Source organism: Pieris rapae, chromosome 14, assembly GCF_905147795.1.
Source record: "Pieris rapae chromosome 14, ilPieRapa1.1, whole genome shotgun sequence".
Classification (NCBI taxonomy): domain Eukaryota; kingdom Metazoa; phylum Arthropoda; class Insecta; order Lepidoptera; family Pieridae; genus Pieris; species Pieris rapae.
The window spans coordinates 8,517,222-8,535,976 of NC_059522.1; the positions used below are offsets into that span (position 1 = coordinate 8,517,222).

The 18,755-nt window shown below is 32.5% G+C and overlaps 1 protein-coding gene across 7 annotated transcripts in view; it reads right to left on the reverse strand.

The window, feature by feature from the left end:
• The window catches only part of LOC110999218 (putative polypeptide N-acetylgalactosaminyltransferase 9), a 141,734-nt gene that overhangs the window by 20,466 nt on the left and 102,513 nt on the right, over window positions 1-18,755 (reverse strand). For 5 of the 7 annotated variants that reach the window (XM_045630996.1, XM_022268169.2, XM_022268170.2 and 2 more), the window contains one exon: window positions 3,650-3,679. The exons of the other annotated variants lie outside the window; for them this stretch is intronic. The gene's annotated coding sequence lies outside the window, so the exon portion shown is untranslated. The remainder of the gene's footprint in view (window positions 1-3,649; window positions 3,680-18,755) is intronic. 7 annotated transcript variants of the gene reach the window in all.

Sequence of the window (18,755 nt, forward strand, 5' to 3'; positions counted from 1 at the left end):
TAAAAATAAAGTATGTCAGTACGACATAGAAATCTAAGACCTATAATGGGTTGTAGCACCAGCAAAACAATTTTTAATTCAAATAAAACTTCTACGGATATAAATGCTTCTTAATTTTATTTATAAAAAAATATAATGTACTCGTTATACTCGACGTTTCGAACTTTAGATATTAAATTTACATATTTGTATGTATAGCCAGGAGGAGGCCTTTACCTATAGTTTTTACAGAAAAATATAATATAAAAGTAGGAAAAAAAACACACTATATTTAGGATACAAATTTAATTACTAACAAAACTAACACTAGTATGTAAGTAAAATTAATTGATTCAACTTACTGTTCTGTTGTAAGAAATAAAAGGCTTTTTTATTTTATTTTATCATGTATAGCAAAGAGTATAAACAAATTAAAACCAATTAACAACTTGAACGTGATAAGAATCACGATGTAATTTTATTTACAGTTGAGATCATCCGCCGTGTCTAATAAGACCTTCGTATAAAGTGGTTTAAAAAGCAAAAATCTGCTAAAACTACGGTTGACCTTTTATTAAAATCTACGGCGATGGTATTAAATAAAATCACACTAACATTAAGACCTTAAAATCGTGATTCCTGGAACATTATTTCGGCTTATAAAGAGCTAAATTTTAAAATATTTTAAGAGGCGCTGGACAAAACAGGCAGCTGGGATAGGCTTATGCCGTAAAAAGGCAAACGGGCACCGATGTTTAATTAATTCAACCAATAATTTGTATCTAAATAAAGGCCTTTTTAAATGAATACATAAGTATAAGTAAGTAAATAAGTTTTAGTACATATATTTCGTTTATATTAAGACGAATTTTAGGCATACTTATAAGGGACTGCTTTATACATTATAATTATTAAAATAACGATACATTAATCGCTTGCATTCTGCCAAAAGCAGGCATGTGTTCAAACAACAACCATAAAGTTAAAATAATATTTAAATCGACAAAAATTTTTTTCACGATCATTTCAGTTGCCTTTTGTTTATTTCGTTCAATGTATTTTGGCTGAAAGCTTCAACAATTAAGCGTTCATTACTATAGCTTTAAAATATGAAAAGGTCAGTACTATTTTGTATATTTATATTTGCACTCCAATCGGCAGTGATAGCTAATCTAAGCTAAACCATTAACATCATTAATCAATAGAAGCTCCTTACAAACGTTATGCATAACAAAAACTTGACGATTAAAAAGAGTAGAGAGTTTAATGCCAGTTCTTTTCCTCCGATCTACGTCCTTGATTTGAGAACTTAAAATTAAAAGTATTTCATATACATTTATGTGTTTGATGTTCATAGGTGTACATTGTGTTACCTATATGAATAAAGGACTTTTTGAAATTCGAATTGTATGGGTTGCATAATTTTTTTAACAGCACCAATGATTTATTTTAAATTACCATAAAGTAAACTATTATATCATATTATAATAATGTTAAGTTCAACCATGGACCAAGGCCCTAAACTCCATTAACACCGCATTAACAGAATCCCTCATCTGTCTCGTTTTATAATATAACTTTGAAGGAAGGTGACAAAATATACTATAACAGTGTCACAGAAGTTTTAAGCAAGGATATTCTGTAAGTAGTTATAATTAGCTTTTAGTTTAAAAAGATTATAATGTTAACTATTACAGTAATAGAAGTAATAGAAATTTGAATTGAATAGTTTTATATTCTTAGTATTCTTATTATTTTCTTATTCTGAACTGACTCCAACTTATAATAGATGTCAAACATTTGCTAAGTATAATTTATAATAATTAAAAAGAAAATTGTTCATGTTACAAGCTACACAGATGCAAGGAACGAAGAAAGTATCAAATTGCACTTCTTCCTTGCCTCTTTATCCTTCTGTTTAACATTATTGTTGAGCTTATAACCTCATTCATAACACAAACGTCAAATATTTGAAGTGGCCAAACAAAAATGAGCAGCAAAACTGTCAGAAAGGCTGATGTAAAAAAGGATACTTGACTTTTCAACTCAATACATTGAATCACCCTATTTCTAAATATGTAATGTTTATATTGAAATATTACATACAGGTATGTCATAAAAATGTAGAACGTTCCGGAATATCAAACCCACTCATAGATATTAATATGCCAAATGTAAATTTAATAATACAACTAGATTGAATATAAGACAAATTCAGCTACATGAAGTTTGAATAAATGGTCTAACATTTCTCGTTCCTAATCGGCAAACGGCTCATAATTACGCCTTCACTCATTACCAATGGATATCCGATAAATCTATAGGGGTCGCATCGAGACCATTTCCCCATTAGTCCCATGCCCCAACACATTAATATCCTTCTAGTAATTATCCCGAGTTCCGGATTCTACTTTTAAATTGTAAGGCTATTTACAAAAGTACCTATAATAAAAATTGTTAACAAAAAATATTCAACCATATGTTTACGATATATGTATATTTTTATATACTTAAACTGAGTTTATTGCCAGTTCTTCTCTTCCGTTCTACGTCCTTGATTTGATAACTGGCAGTAAATGTAAAATTAGAGTGACGTTCATAAGTGTACATTATGTTACCAACATGGACAAATGCTTTTTGATTTGATTTGAACTGCGCAAAGGACTTTAATACAGACATTATATAGTTATACGTGTATTTTAAGAAAATACTATCTTTACAAAAAAATATAATATATACCATCTGTACGTAATTTTAAACTGGGTCTAAAATTATTTACGAAAGCGACAAAGTCTCAGGCCGGAAGTTAATCGTGTACCTACCTGAGAATGTTCGTATGTCGGCTTGTCAAATACTGATTGAAGTGAGCAATTTACTCTTAAAATGTGGCTGATAAGAAACAAAGCGTCTTTAAATTTCAAGACGGAAACGACTCAGACAAACAAAGTTTGGCAAATAATTAAGCATCTTAATTAGTGGTATAAGAAAACACTTTTAAATCGATTTTTGTTTAGTAATTGTTTATTTAATTAGTTGTATCTCTTCGTGTATGTCATGTTTGCTTATAAGCGCTTGTCACATTAAACAAATAAATAAAAAATCTGCGTTCACAGCACAAGACGTTATGCGACAGAATTGCCATCTAAAGTTCTAATATGTTCCTATTAAACGATTACATCAACCAATACAAGAACCAACGAATACACTCAATCGGTCTCAATCTCTCACTTTTTCTTCGAAAAAAAACGCCGCACGTCTTTGTGACGTTTCATCCGTAAAAAAATTACCCTCATGCGCCTAAAGAAGTTTCACTTCAAAAACCTAGCTCATCCAACATGATTAAAACACTAAGGAGCTCCAGTAGTTTATTAATTAACGAGTTGCATATAAAACAGTTGAGGTCGTCCACACAACGGCTAACCTCAGCCACACCAAATTTAATCAATCTGAAACCGGAACCACTGAATCTAAAATCTAGTAACCCTAACAGCGGGTCAATTGATTGAGTTCACCGGTCCCGTCAGTCACAATAGGTGAATTAATGGCTGAAAGAAATGACACCAAACAGGCCCCTTTATTGAAAATGTTTAATGGTGTTTTTCTGAAAATACTTTTCATTCTCTTCCATTAAATACGATAATGTGTTTTCTCGAAGAGCCGAAAAGCTTACCTTTTTGTTTGAATCGCCGACGCACCGTAACTGTCGACAAAAGAAAAATGTTTATAGAACTTTTGTTCGCAATGAATAATTTATAGATAAATGAAATCAGAACGTAAATAAAACATAATGTAGACTAAATTTACTTCACATAGAAATTAGATTAATACTCCCGAGTAGCTCATGGGTTTTTCGACCTTTTTCCTTTGATATCAGAAAATCAAATACGCGTAATTTAATATCATAAGGGATACAAATCCGGCTTAACTCGATCGCTGAGGCAGGTGGCCAAGAGTCGTGAAGCAGGAATCACAGTACAAAGGACCCTTGAGACATAAGGTACGTATTTTTATGTTATTTCCGTCTTGATTCAATTTCAGTGTTAGATTGAACTTGTAATAAAGGTGGGAGGAAGTTGTAGTTAGCAACGGGAAGTGTTTTGACGAATGTTTTGCGCGACGTTAGTAGCAATCACAATACAGCTAAAGCATATTGAGTATTTTTAGAAGTAAAAAAATGCATAATGCGATCGAAATTACGGCATTCTTATCGAACTAGACCAAACGGAGGGAACCATTAATTGGAAACATATAGGTAGCACAGACGGCAAGTAGGCTTTTTTAAGGGATAAAAGCCCCAATATATGATTATGTACAAATATATACCAATTCGACTTAGGGTCCTTCAAGAAAAGAGCGTACCAATTCTTCTTCTCTGGCATTGAGAGTGTCCATGGGCGGCGGTATCATTTAACATCAGGTGAGCCTCCTGCCCGTTTGCCCCCTATTCTATAAAAAAAAATATATATATGATCACTCTATGTATACGTGTGATATAATTCTGCGTTTACCGCATAATATGTTATGCGACAGAATTGCCATCTAAAGTTCTAATATGTAACTACTAAACGAATACATCAACCGTATAAGCGTGTATTTTTATCAATCTCCCTTTCTCTCTCTCAATCAGTCGCAATCGCTCTCTCCCTTTCTTTCGACAAAAACGCTGCACATCTTCGTGACGTCCCTAAAAATTTTACCCTCATGCGCCTAAAGAAGTTTCACTTCAAAATCTCTACTCCATATTATATTTAATAAATATTTTTTTATCATCACATGTCTCAAATCTTTTCATAAATTCGCAAACACGGTTAGGGTTGAGTGGCACTCAATGATTAACGGATTTGGCAACCCTGTCGATGCAATCTCAAGGGTACTTTGGACCGCTCGTTACCCTGTACGGCCATTAGACCAAGAGAGACCGCGGACCCACTTCCAACCCATCGCGTCCCTAAACACTTACACCGGCCTGGGATGCAAAAACTACTTTATAGGATTAACTTGATGGCCGAGGATTTCAATTACATCGATATATTCAGTAAAAATATCACCCAAAACTCAAAAGCGGCTGTCGGAAAGCAAAATTCCAAAATTCCAAAAACCACGCGATTATTTTTATATAAAAAATCGTATCGAGATTTTTGTTCTTATTTGAAATTGTCACCTATATTAAAACAACTGTTCTTCTGATAAACATAAATATTACTAAAAAATTATGGTACCTAGGACATTTTATAATTCGTAACTTTTATACCAACTAAGTTTTTCGAAATAAACAACTTTCAAGTAGTTTTTATTTAATCGACTTATTATTTTACCTTAATATGTTATTTTTGTAAACCAATGTCCTGTTTTGAATCAAAGAATAAATGGTGACTTAATTCATAAGTGATATAAGGTTTCGGCCTCTTGGCCCCATCGTGTCAAACATATAAAATATATGTAATAAATCTAATCTTATTATAATTTCAACTTCTTTGGCAATTCGTTTAGGATCTCCGCCCTACTCCATACTATTGCCTACCTCCGTACATTAACATTTCATAACCATATCCTATCCTGCTCAATCGAAACTAGTAATTCATATTTTTTGTATGTCATCAAAATTCTTGAATTCGTGAGATTAGTTTTTAATTAGTGCTGTTTATATTTTTTTTTATTTATTTAGATTAAGGTTCTATATTTTCTATAAGATTTAGTTATGCTCTTCTTACACCTTACACATCATATTTTTTTTAGGTTTTTCCCTAACTTTTTTTAGAACCAATAACTGTAAGATGAAACAACTCTACACCTAGAGGCCCAACCATTTCCAGATCTCCTAAATCCACGTAATAAGGGCCTCGACGCCCAATTGACTTAACATTGAATTAATAACGGTCCCAGCTAAAGTACGCTTAAGTGTACGGAAATATCATTTGCCGAAACGTTTGCGACGACCGCATCTGTAACAATATTTAATTATAAACCTTTATTGCGGGAATGGCCATATGGTGAACTATTTTAATATCTCAAGAGTCCATTAAACGAATTGGGATACGGTATAGTAATATAAACTTCCGCGGCACTGAAATAAACAGCTGTTTCAAAAGTGGCGTTTAAATTAATGCTATTGGGACTCAATGAGCCCGTTTATTAATAACCTTGATTTAATAATATTGAATAACACAGATCTCCAAATTTACAATTGAATTAAAAAAATATTTCATACAAAAGAGTATCCCCAGTGCTGTCATCAGCATAGAAATGAATGTTGCTTAGTTGCAACATATCATTGATATACAGATGAAACTGGATATGACATATGACATACTAAGAATTAATAACAATTAATATGACATTTGCATGCCTTTTAATATATAGCTGATTGACAGGATTTCGTTAATTAATCTATTTAATTGTAAATATCTTAGCAAATAAACGATTTCATTTCATTTTACCTAAACAAAAAACAATCCTAAGAAAATTGCCAATATCGATATCTATCGTTACTTAACAAGATTGTTACGGTGCCTCCATTTCAAGTATTAAACAAGCTACAATCCACTTGTACAATGTCCATATAATCCCCTTTCTTCAGTTCCCAGACAAAGTTTTAATCACGAAATGCAAGTAGCAAAGCGATGCAAACTTGGCATCCGGTCTTTCAGCCTTTCGCTTTTAATAGTCAGGCAGTGCACTTGGCGCGCGATTGTTAGTTATTGAATGCTAAGCACTTACTCGTACCGGGCGTTCGGAGTTTTGCCGTGAGAAAACTTGGTTGAAAGCCTTTTGGAATCCACCTGAGGCTACTAATGCTATCGTATTAATATCGTAATAAGACACCGCAGAGAGGTTGTACAAGCAGAACAAACATACAAATTTTCCATTAATCTATTTTAATTTAATTTAATTTTAATCTAATCTAATTTCTGGACCTATACCTGGTTAATTCAGAGAAAAAATAATGCATACCTGTACGAAGAAACATTTCAAAATATTTAAATCACAACTTTACCATACCACCAATGGATGGCAATTTTAATCAAGATCTTTAAAGATATATTTTTTTATTCAAAATTTTCACTCGGGGACTGGTGCGGTTAAGTTATTGCATAGCACTTTTTTCAACTTATGTAATTATAATTAATTATTTATTTTTTATTTATGCAGTATTTTTTTCTTTGATCTTAATTCAATCTACCAGTCTCAGACTAACACGCGTATATATAGTGTCTCACTCTAACGCGTTCCGGCTGCACCGGCCGCCCTTTCGCTACGTCACAGATCACGCCAGACTAATGTGAGACGCAGTATGCGTACTGTTTCGCTCTAACGCGTATCGGCGTACCTATATTACGTCATCGTGTGTTAGGTTTTTATTTTCATTACGGAATTTCTCGATTCGGTCGCCACGCTCAAAGCGGGCGCTAAAATCTATGCAATAGCTTAAAAACTATGGAATGAGTTATTAAGTTTCTTAGGAAACAGCTGGGAATCCTAACTTTTGCAAATCGCTTTTCATTTGTAAATTCAAAAACCTTTTATAAAAACGTAAAAACAGTGAGCGTGATACAATCAAAATCGCTCTCGTCACGAGATATCCATCTGCAGACTGCCTTCAAAGTCGAGTCACGAATGTATCATAAATCATTACGAGGCTTCCGTGTGATTCCCGCCACTCGAGATAATCTATCGACTGAGATTAACTCGTCCCAATATGTTGCGAATGTTTCTCGATTCATCGATTATATTTTCATTGATTATATTTCTAACAGTTTATCCATGAATAATCGAACATCTATTTTATGTACGACATAATTATTTATTTACAATACAAAGAGTTGTGAGTGTGCTGCGATATTGCGGGCTGCTCTATTATAAGGAAGTTAACGCTGCGCTTTCTTAAGGTCTCACGTCATTTCCGCACATGTATGTATATCCTTTCTCTAATATATTTTCTTAAGTGCAGAAGAACAAAACTTAAAATGAAGACTAATTTCAGTCCAATTGCAAATTCAAAAATAATTGTGTGCTATCCCCGACTTTGCACCAATGGACTTTCTGTATGCGCATTTAACATTCCCTCGAACGGTGAAAGAAAACATCGTGAAACCGGCTTGCGTTACACTCAAAAAGTCATATGAGAATGAACTAATGATAATAAACAGATATAGAAATCTGAAGCCCAGAACTAAAAAGCTTGTAGTTTAAATACGACTTTACATATTTACCGGATCAAAAAATATCTAAATACTAAAAAAATTTTTTAAGCAATTGAATACGAAACATTTTTAATTCATATTGAGAAGTATTTCCGTCTTATGACCAATTACCAATTTTACGTCTTATGAAACGAGATTCCCAAAAGCAATTGATATTGTTTACCTTTATTATTTAATTATAAGCAATAAGTTTAAACATCTCCAATTAAAATACAATAAGTGAAGCGAACTAAACAAAGACTGCTTATACAATTCAGTTCGCGTTCCCACATTATACAATCTCCTAAGTTTTTGTCAGTAAAAAGTTCTGCACCGGTGATAGATTACGACATCCAATGCATTTGCATAATGCAATCAATAACTAGGTAGGAGTATATTTTAGGACATAAAATTTTTGAAAATACCGTCGAAATTGGCGGGGATCTTAATGATATCTGTGATTATTTTTATATTCCTCTTTGAAGTTTACGATTTTTTTCTATGTATTCCTTTCAATGTTAATATTACTCTATGTTACTAGCCTTCAATGTTTCAAGTGTAATAACTTTAAAATATTAATGATAAACAAGGTAGTGCTATTATCAAAAATATTCTTATCTGTGTTAACTGTAACAATTAAAGGACACTTTTGTAGTATATAAAGTCATATATACAAACTCGTAATCCTTTCAGAATATTCTGCTCCAACACAATAGTGATAATCACGTCGACAATGTATTGATAAGGAATCATAGCAAATTACCTGCGACACACATCAATTCACCAGAGAAACCATAGCTCAAACATAGTGCTAATTAGTCCGATAGCAATCTCCTTCAAAAGCTCCTTTGAAAACGTAAGCAACAATAATTTGTGGATATAATATTGACACACACACACACACATTATTTCTTAACAACGTGTTTGTTTATTGCTGTTATTTTTATCTTTTAGTTTTAGTTATTATTTATGTTTAATTTTAATTTTTGTTCATTTTGTGGTTGTTTCTTTAGTTTTTACCTTTGATATATTGCTAAGTTCTAATGCAATTGATGTGTATGTGTCTGTGTAAGTATGTTAAATATGTAATGTCATATTTTCTTGTATTTTTAGGCGTACACATTGTTTTAAAATGTGTATATAAATAAATAAATTGCTAAACTTAATTAAAAATATAACTAGAATAATAACATCTATTCATAGATAAAATGGATGTTAATTGATCTGTATTGTACTATTAATAAGGCTTACTTTAATGTTTTTCTTGACCATGATTAAAATGAAATAAAGAAATATTCTATAGTAGAAAATGTGGGTAGTTAAATTAATGTTAGACAATTGATCTATGTCGGTACGAATTTTTTGTAACATAAATTTGTAAGGGATTGAACCTCGACCCTGGCTGTGCAATGGATTTTTTGACGGTAAAAATCATGAGGAAACCGAAGGGCTATCCGTTCTAAACCAGAAATTAACAGACTTTCTGACCGGGAACACTCAGAGACGAAAGTAAGATTTTTTTTTTTTTAAAGATAAATAAAATGTATCAGTAGTAGTATGTGTCTAATATCTATAAATTATATATATGATCACCAGTCGAACTATATATACATATAATCATTAATATATATATTATAAATCAAATAATAATTTGGCATATATGCGGTAAATAAATAAAACGTTGATATTATATCAGCCACGCGGGCAACCGCTATTATAGGATTTAATTAGCCACACTAATCGATTTCCTAGTTAAATACGTCTCAAATGAGGTAAAATAAGGGAGGCAATTAAGCTTGTATAGAGGGTGGCGGTATCGAGCATCGGGGCGGGGCCGGAAGCTGATCGCTTGAGAATAATGAGCTCTTTGTAACTTTCAGTTTCATTATACATTAGCACTTAATAAGCGTGCTTAGAGAATTTTATAAGACACTTCAGGGACTGCTTGATACTAAATAAAAGTTGGTTTAAGTGCTATAAAAGTAGGGTTACGTGATAACAATGTATTTTTGTTGCCTTTTAGTATTTGTGTCGTTTTATATCAACTAGGAAGATACCAAAAAGTAAGAGAAATGTGGGAGCGCCAAACAGCGAAAGCAAGCAAAAACCAGGTGGAGAAGGAGGCCTTTGCAAAAAAGGGTCCAAACTGCAAGACACGTAATGATAAAAAAATAACAATAAATAACCTTTTTTTTTAATATTCGAGGTGAAAATGCATTTGCTCATCCCCTGCTCTAAAAAATTGCAGGGGTATGTGGGACTCGACTCACATCAAAATCTCTGCAATTCAGAGACTGAACAATTAATAACCTGGACGAAGTGAGTAATAACAAAACTAACAACGATTTGATCTGTAAATTAAGAAAATAAATTGCGAAGTGGTTTTATTTTTACTCCATGCTTTGTTCGCCGCCTATAATATTTTAGAATCAAAGTACAAAAGCGTAGTAAAACGAAGCAGTATTAAAAAAAATAGTTTATCTTTTATAAATATAAATTACGGGTCACGTTGTTTGTAAGTATATCGTCCTAGTACGTTATCTGACCTACATCTTACTACATAACTATATACTACCAGGGATACAACTCTTTCAACTACCCAGCACCAAATAAACTTAGTCCGTACCAATACAAAATACCTTTTAATATATCAGTTGATATATTTCGCAACTTTCTGCAGCTTTGAAAAGCAATATCAGCGCGGTCAAAAAACCGCACCTGACTACAGCGCAGACGTTCAATTCTTTCAATTTTCATAAGCATTTGCATGGTTTTGGCGGCGTTTTCCGCCGAGTCAATAAATCAAGCGGTTCTGTCAAGTAAGCGCTTTTCATCTTTTGATCCCTTGCTACGATTTAAACTTCTTTCCACCTGGCATAAATATTTGTATGGTATATTCTCTTAAAGCATATTTTTGAAAATGTCAAAATCTTGACAAGAGTGTTAATAATAATAATTCATTTTCTCCGATATATCATTTACAACAATAAGTAAGATTACAGTTGAGATTTTGGGATACTAGGTAAGTAAGAACCTGTGATATGGATAACCAGGCTTCCATTCCACAGCAAAGTTATATTAAGTGGTAACAAAAAGTACATACATATATGGGTAGGCTAACAAATTTAACGTTTTAAATAAGGAAAGATAAACAAAACAAAGCATTCATCTAGTAGAAATAAAGTTGTATGGGTATATGTAAGTGTGTGAGTGTTAGAAGGGTGTTAGTAATAGTTCACTCCGAGTTAATCGAAATAGGAAAAAAACATCGAGTGGAAATCGGCATGCCTTTGACCACGTGCGTGTTGCATGAATTAATGGTTTTTTTTTTCATTAAGCAAATATATATATGAAATGTAACGTGAGAGGCATAACAGAAGGGTGACACATTTGATTTGATATCTAAATTTTATTGTAAATAGTATGGAATTATTATTCTGCGTAATTGTTCCTCGCCTGTAATAGATTATAATCAAAATACTTACTAAAATGAAGACCGAGGCAAAAGCTACTCGTTACTATATTTATATTAATTAATAATTAAAATAATTCCTTATGAAAAAATGAATGATAGTTAAGTGCACTTTATGTACACTGGTTTGTATTTTTTAAAACAGTTTGTTTGTTTCAATTAAATCAAATATCAGGCCAGCCATCAAAATTATAATTATTTTAATTTTTAAGAAGAAAACTAGTTAATACTAAAACTAAAAAAACATAACTATATCCCCCAATACACAAAAGTCCTGTCGCAACAGACAAGAGCCCGATCTTATTAGTCAAGTCGAGATTTATTATACAAGCTGATAGTGTTCTATTAAAATTCTATTTCGATAAGGAAACGATTTACGTACGAATCTGCCATGATCCCAATTCGGAAACGAATGAGGATTCTTAGCATGAGTCGTCATCGAAACGTTACTATTACGTTATTAGGAATTGAATAAATAGACTAGACGTTCGAATATACAAAATAAAATGAAAAATCGGTTGTCTGTAAAGTCGGTTAACTGACATAATTGAACGTGACAACGTCAAGAAAATACTGATGCAACGGTTGCTTTTTTTCAAAAGAAAATTTAAATTTTATTTGTTGTTATAAACAAAAAATAAAAAAAACGTATTGTGTCTAAAGGGTGGGTCAATTATAAAAGGGGGAGACTTACAAAAAATCATAACATTAACCAAGTAAGTTCCTTAAACTGTCACTCTTGTAAACAAAGTCACCATGTATTCGAAATCATAAGAATGAAGTCTTGTTTTTTTTTATGTAAGCCAGAAAACTTGTCTCGCGAAATACTTACCCCGTATATTAATAGATAGGTAAGCACAAAGCTATACACCGCTACACTTTGTCCCGGAACATTTGTCATAGAACGCAAAGGTCAACTCGTATTGAAACAATACTTTAAAAACCTTCGGTAAACGTTGCGTTCAACTCGTACTAGGACCGCAATGTATCGGATACACGAACATTTTTCTAGCACGCGTGACATTTTAGAGAATTGCATTTGCAAGGCGAATTTCTTTCCTCCCGAGGCTATTAAACCTCTCGCTACGTGGAATGACAAATTGTTTTATCGTCCGTATCCAAATTTTAATACAACGTTTCCATATACCTCGTTCCTTTTAAAATAGGAAAAATGCTGCGATTGCAATAGGCAGGTTTCTATGTTTAAAATACATTATCGCAGATTATAGAACGGCTCATTTGAAACTATCAAAACTGTCGCTTCTCCAAGTACCGATTACAGCCAATTAGCTCTAATGTGTGTCTTATGATGCCCTTCTTACATCACAATTATAAAGAAAACGGGAAAAATTTAACGGGATTTAAAACACTGTAAACGCTGCTCACGCCATATACCTGGTTACATGCAGAAGCCTTTTATACTATCTTTTATATAGAACTGGACAGACGTTTGGCCACAACACCTGATGTCAAGTGATAAATATCCTATTGGAGGGCACGCCTGTCCTGTATATATAGAAAAAAAGGTTCAAAGAAACATGCAGGAATGTGTTTGCACAAACCTTGAGGCTAGGACACAAAAATCCTCGAAGGGATTTACTAAAGTGGGACAGATAAATATTATACAAAACTACAGACTTGTGATGTTTGGACAACTTACTATATGTAACTGGATAACAACAATTATAATAAACACATTACACAAGAAACAGGTTATGAAGAAAAAATATACAGATAAATATTTCCAACAGTCCTTTAGTATTGACGATCTGGTTCTCTATTGACCTTGCCATAATTCTAGATCACTGAATTCCACGGAATCATATATCATAACAAACTCAAACATACGATAGTCGTCCCAGTTTGTTAACCATGTGTTATAATTATATCAATGCCATCTGCTAAAATTATTATTGACAAAACTATTTGCTTGTTGAAGTGTTTTTAAAGTATAACAGTTTAAATTATGGGCTATTTCTAATTATAGTAAGATATACACTCAATGATTATTATCCGTAGTTAGTGAAATATCTAATATATAAAAAAACTATTTAGTCATCTGATAGATATGCTCAAATTTCGAAAACATTTCAAGTATCTAATTTTTAGAGTTGACTGGAAGCGGTAGCTCGGTTTTGACAAATTGCTTTCTAAGTTATGTAACATTATAAAACAAGAATTAAATAATGGGCTCCGAACAAATTCGTAACTGAAAAAATATATCAACTTTGTTATTGAACAATTAAGTTTGTACGACGTTTGTAATTCCCATCATGACAGGTATTTTTGCAATGTTTATAATTAATAAAAACAGTTCTGTTTTTATTATTTAAAATATGCGTTTATTTTATTTATGTCATCGCAAACAACTTCCAAGAACAAAATGCATCGTCCTGCCAACGCGACGGTTGACATAACCAAGCACTTGACATAATTCGCCGTGTCACAACTCTCGCAACAACAAAGCGCTGCAAACTCGCACCAGTTAATATTTTTACAAAGCCCTCACAGCCATTCAGGAGTCAATGGGACAATAACTATAACTCTGAATTACAGATCTACAAAGAAAGATTACAAACTAGCTGATTATTTAACAAAACACTAAAATAGTAAATAAAATTCAATTTTCAATTTTTATTACAGTACTGATCAGCAGTGCCTGACATTTAGTCACTATCGATTAGGACTATTTCCCTGGCAAGAGGTAATGCGCATGTAGAAAAATTAATTAAGTCACAGTCTTTGTTGAAACCATACCACTAGCTTTAACTGTGAAATTTGGAGGGCTCCTTAAAAATATCCATAAACAAGGATACACAATGAAGATCTTAAGGGATATAACCACAACTCAGTTACAAAGCCGAGATCTTTACCGCAACACCAAAGTTCGGTCCCAAATACGTTATGGTATTAAAGGCTGCAACGGAACGCAAAAGGTAAGCTGCGGCTTATGAAAATGAAAACATAGTACGCTAGCTGATTGTATATGTAATTATTGGGTGAGTTACCAATTTATAGGACGGCGGCACAATGCTCAACCAGCGAATAAATAAAATCATAATAAATTTATTTTTACATACATAATACGTACATTTATTATTACTCCTCAATAATACATACATTTATTATTACTCTTCAATGTATAATATATTTAATAACTCTTCTGTATAAACATTTCTTAACCTTATCCAATCCTGATGAATCAATGTATCGCCTTTTCAATTGTATTACATCTCTATTCATGAATCCGTAATATTAGCTTTTTATTTTTTTATTAATATTTTTTTGTATAACATATAGTTAGGCACTTATTAACGGCTTACTACTGTTGCCTTGAAGAGATCGCTTGTTAGCGAGAAGGCCGCCCGTTGCATCTCTTATAATTTTAATGTATTGTGTTATTTGTGTTTTTTTACAATGCAACGAAGTGTGAATTAAGAAATAAATTAATATTCTACGGTTTCAATATATGTAAATATGTGAGGAACCTGTATGCTAACAATACAATAATAGACGTGCATAATAGTTTTATTATATTAGTATATTGTCTTCACATAATATAATTATTTAACTTATGTATACAAGAGTCAACATTTTTATTAATAAATACTATAGAACAACACAATAGAAATGGCACAATATCTTACAATTCAATTTGTAAATGCACGGGCGTGATTTGGTAAAAGCCTCTATTTGCAGCCTCCAATATTCTGAATAGAGATCACGATGGCATCGATCGTGAGACTTGATGTTGAAAATAGTTCACAGATATTTTGATATTATAACTAGAACAATACAAATAAAGGTTATATTGTCTCTTACAATTTATTTAAAATATATTTTATAATATTATTTCGTTTTAAGAAATAATAATAATAATTCAATTCAATTAATTGCACTATACATAATAAAAGGTTCCAAAAATTAATATAAATAACATAACTGTTTTTATCATCTCGCATTAGTATTTTCTTTTGTTACCCACTCTTTCGCAAATCCGCCTTTTAGTCCAGAATACAAGTTGTCTTAAGACGTAATTGTTTCTACAAAACGTTCAGGCACTTTAATAGAGCATTGATGTTTTGTTATTTGGACAGCATCTAGACGTTAAAACAAAAAACCATGGTACCGTAGACAACATATTGAACTGAAAGTACAAAAGTAATTCAGAGAATAAATCATATACAAACCCTCTAGAGAACACATACCCTTGCACATATTTCACTGTTAGCTTAGCGATTACGGAACTTACAAAAAACGAGAACATGAAACGACTTTTAGTGGATGTTATTCGCTCATAAAAGTTATGAGGACAGAATAAGAATGGTATCATATAAAGTCTGCATAAAACTTGTAAAGATACGCGACGAAAGCTCTTGAGATTTCTGAGGGTACAACCAAAAACACAAATCCCAAGGTGCAGCATAAAACTTGACAATCTTGAATCTATAAAAATTTAATCAAGTAACAAAAAAAATATTTCAACTAAATAAGTAATAATTATCATGAAATGGATAAACGTTGGATGAAGAAGGGTAGACGCTGCAATTCCGCTCTACTTATAAAGCAAGTGTGATCTACCCACATTTCAGATTAAAATTCATTGTGTTATTGTGAACGATAACACTGGTCCGGTTACCAAAATCGAGATTCCAAATTGTATCTATTTAAGGATTATATCTTAAAAATCAGAAAATGAAGACAAAAAGCTGTAATAAACATTTCGCAGGCAGCAATCACTAAATAATTTCAAAATACTAAGTTCCTAGGGTCATCCCATATTGGATATTTTTTCATAATAATAGCTTCGTCTCCCGCTGGGGCTCTGTACACAGCGGTAGCTATAATGCAATAACATGTCTAATGAAATTGAAGGCGAGAGTGCCTTGTTCAGTTCACAGCTTGTTCTATATTGCTTTAGTAAGTAAGTAAGTAGAATTATCAAATACATCTTTAATGTAATCCTATAAAATGGTACATTTCAGAATTAAAGTGCTTGAATGGAAAAATATAAGACAGTGTACCTTTCATCTTAAAAAAAATAGTAGCCATACAACCTTTTTAGAGTCTCAGATTTCTGTAGAGATATAGACATAGACATATTATTTATTACAAACAAAACACACTCATATAAACACACAAAATAACAATAATCAAAGAGAAAAAATAAATAAAAGATATAATGAGATGTATTTCTTTTCCTTTTCCCATTCGGTTCGTCTCAAGCATTAATGCGTGTGTGCTGTGGCTGTAAATGGCCCTGGCTCAGCATTATGCTGAGGAGCAGAACGTATCTGCTTCATAAACATACAGAATATGTCCTTCATTAAAACTTACTTATAAATAAAGTACTGTTTTGTCCAATTCCTTCAATTGACGCTATTATAAAAAGGGACAGATGTGGGATTTTGTTAATGCGGTGTTAATGGAATTTATGGCCCGTGTCCATGGTCCAACTTAACATTATTGTACTATGATATACCTAATATTTACTTTATTGTTATTAAAAATAAATCATTGGTGCTACAACCTTTTTAACTTAGAACCTTTTCTGTACATTTAGCAGATCACTCGCAATCGCTTAAATGAATTATTTAGTTTAAATTAAATTAATGAATTTTTGATTGTTACTATTAAAAAACGATAAGTATCTACTTCTTGATCATTAGCCAATCTAATATGCAAGTAGGTGATCAGTCTCTTGTGACACCATCATCTTTTTGGTTCTGAGGCAAGCCGGTTTACTCACAATGTTTACCTTCACCGTTCGAGCGAATGGGCACATAGACAGAAAGTCCATTGGTGCACAGCCGGGGACCGAACCTAAAACCTCAGAGATGATAGTAGCACGCTGGAGCCACTAGAAAAACACTGCTCAGCTATCCACTCAATTCAGTACAAAGGGAAATTTAGATTATAGTAACCGCTATCTATCCATCCCAACTACTGCTCAATAGCATCACAATAGTCGTGAACAAAATTTGCCTCCTACTCCGAGGAACTAAAAACCATATTTTACAATAAACAAGCTAGGTATCTCATTCATACAGAAACGCGCATTTTCTTGCAAAACAGTTTCCAATAGTATTTGTACATTTTCAAACGAGTTCCATCAAACAGCTATCGGATTCTCAAAGAGGAAGTCAACCCGTCACTTTAATAACACACCTTGATATGATATTTCATCCCTTGAGCTGCAACGCAGCATCTTTGAAACTGAGATTTATGAAGCACCTTTGGTATCGCGTTCATTTTCCTTTTCAAATGTAAGACTTAATAGTTTTGTTACTTTATATACTAAATTATTTATACTTATTAACCTGAAAAGTTGCTAATTTTTAATATCAAATTCTTTGTATCTATTTGTATACTAAATTCTCTAGTCTTCTTATTTCCCTTATACAATTTAAAAAAATTAGGTCTGGGCCTCAAATTTCTGTATCTCTTTCATGATTATTACAATCAAGTAGACTAGAAGATGATCAGCCTCCTGTTGCTGACAGTTCGAGTGTCTGGGTCAAGGCCGGTTTCGTCACGATGTTTTCCTTCACAGTTCGAAGCGAATGTTTAATGTTAAATGACAAAAAAACTCCGTTCGTGCACAGCCGGGGATCGAACCTAAGACTTCTGAGGTGAGACTAGCTTAAGCCACTAGGCCAACACTGCCTCATACAAAACCTTAAAACAATTACGCAAAATAAATAACAACGTACTAATTGAATAAAAAAAATCGAATCAGAAAACAAAGCACTGCTATCTATATAGCAATAACGAAGATTGTTTATATTGCGAGTGAAGTTCGCAGCACCTGGGCCTAAAGTCGTAAATATACGCAAACGGGCAAAGTTGGGAACAACGAGGCCTGTAGAGATTGAAAGTGATAGTAACTTCTCTTCAAGAAACGCACCTCACGTCTTTAGAAGATATATTAGACATTTAACATACGTAGATTACAATTATTTCCTGTACAAATACATAGTTAGCTCTTAAGTATATATTTGTTTAATTATTGCATGTTTAAGGGACTAATAACTTTGATGTTTTTATTATATATAAAAAATATACATAATATGTATACCTATAGCCTTTAACGTTCCACTCTTGTATTAAATTGTAGTTAATTC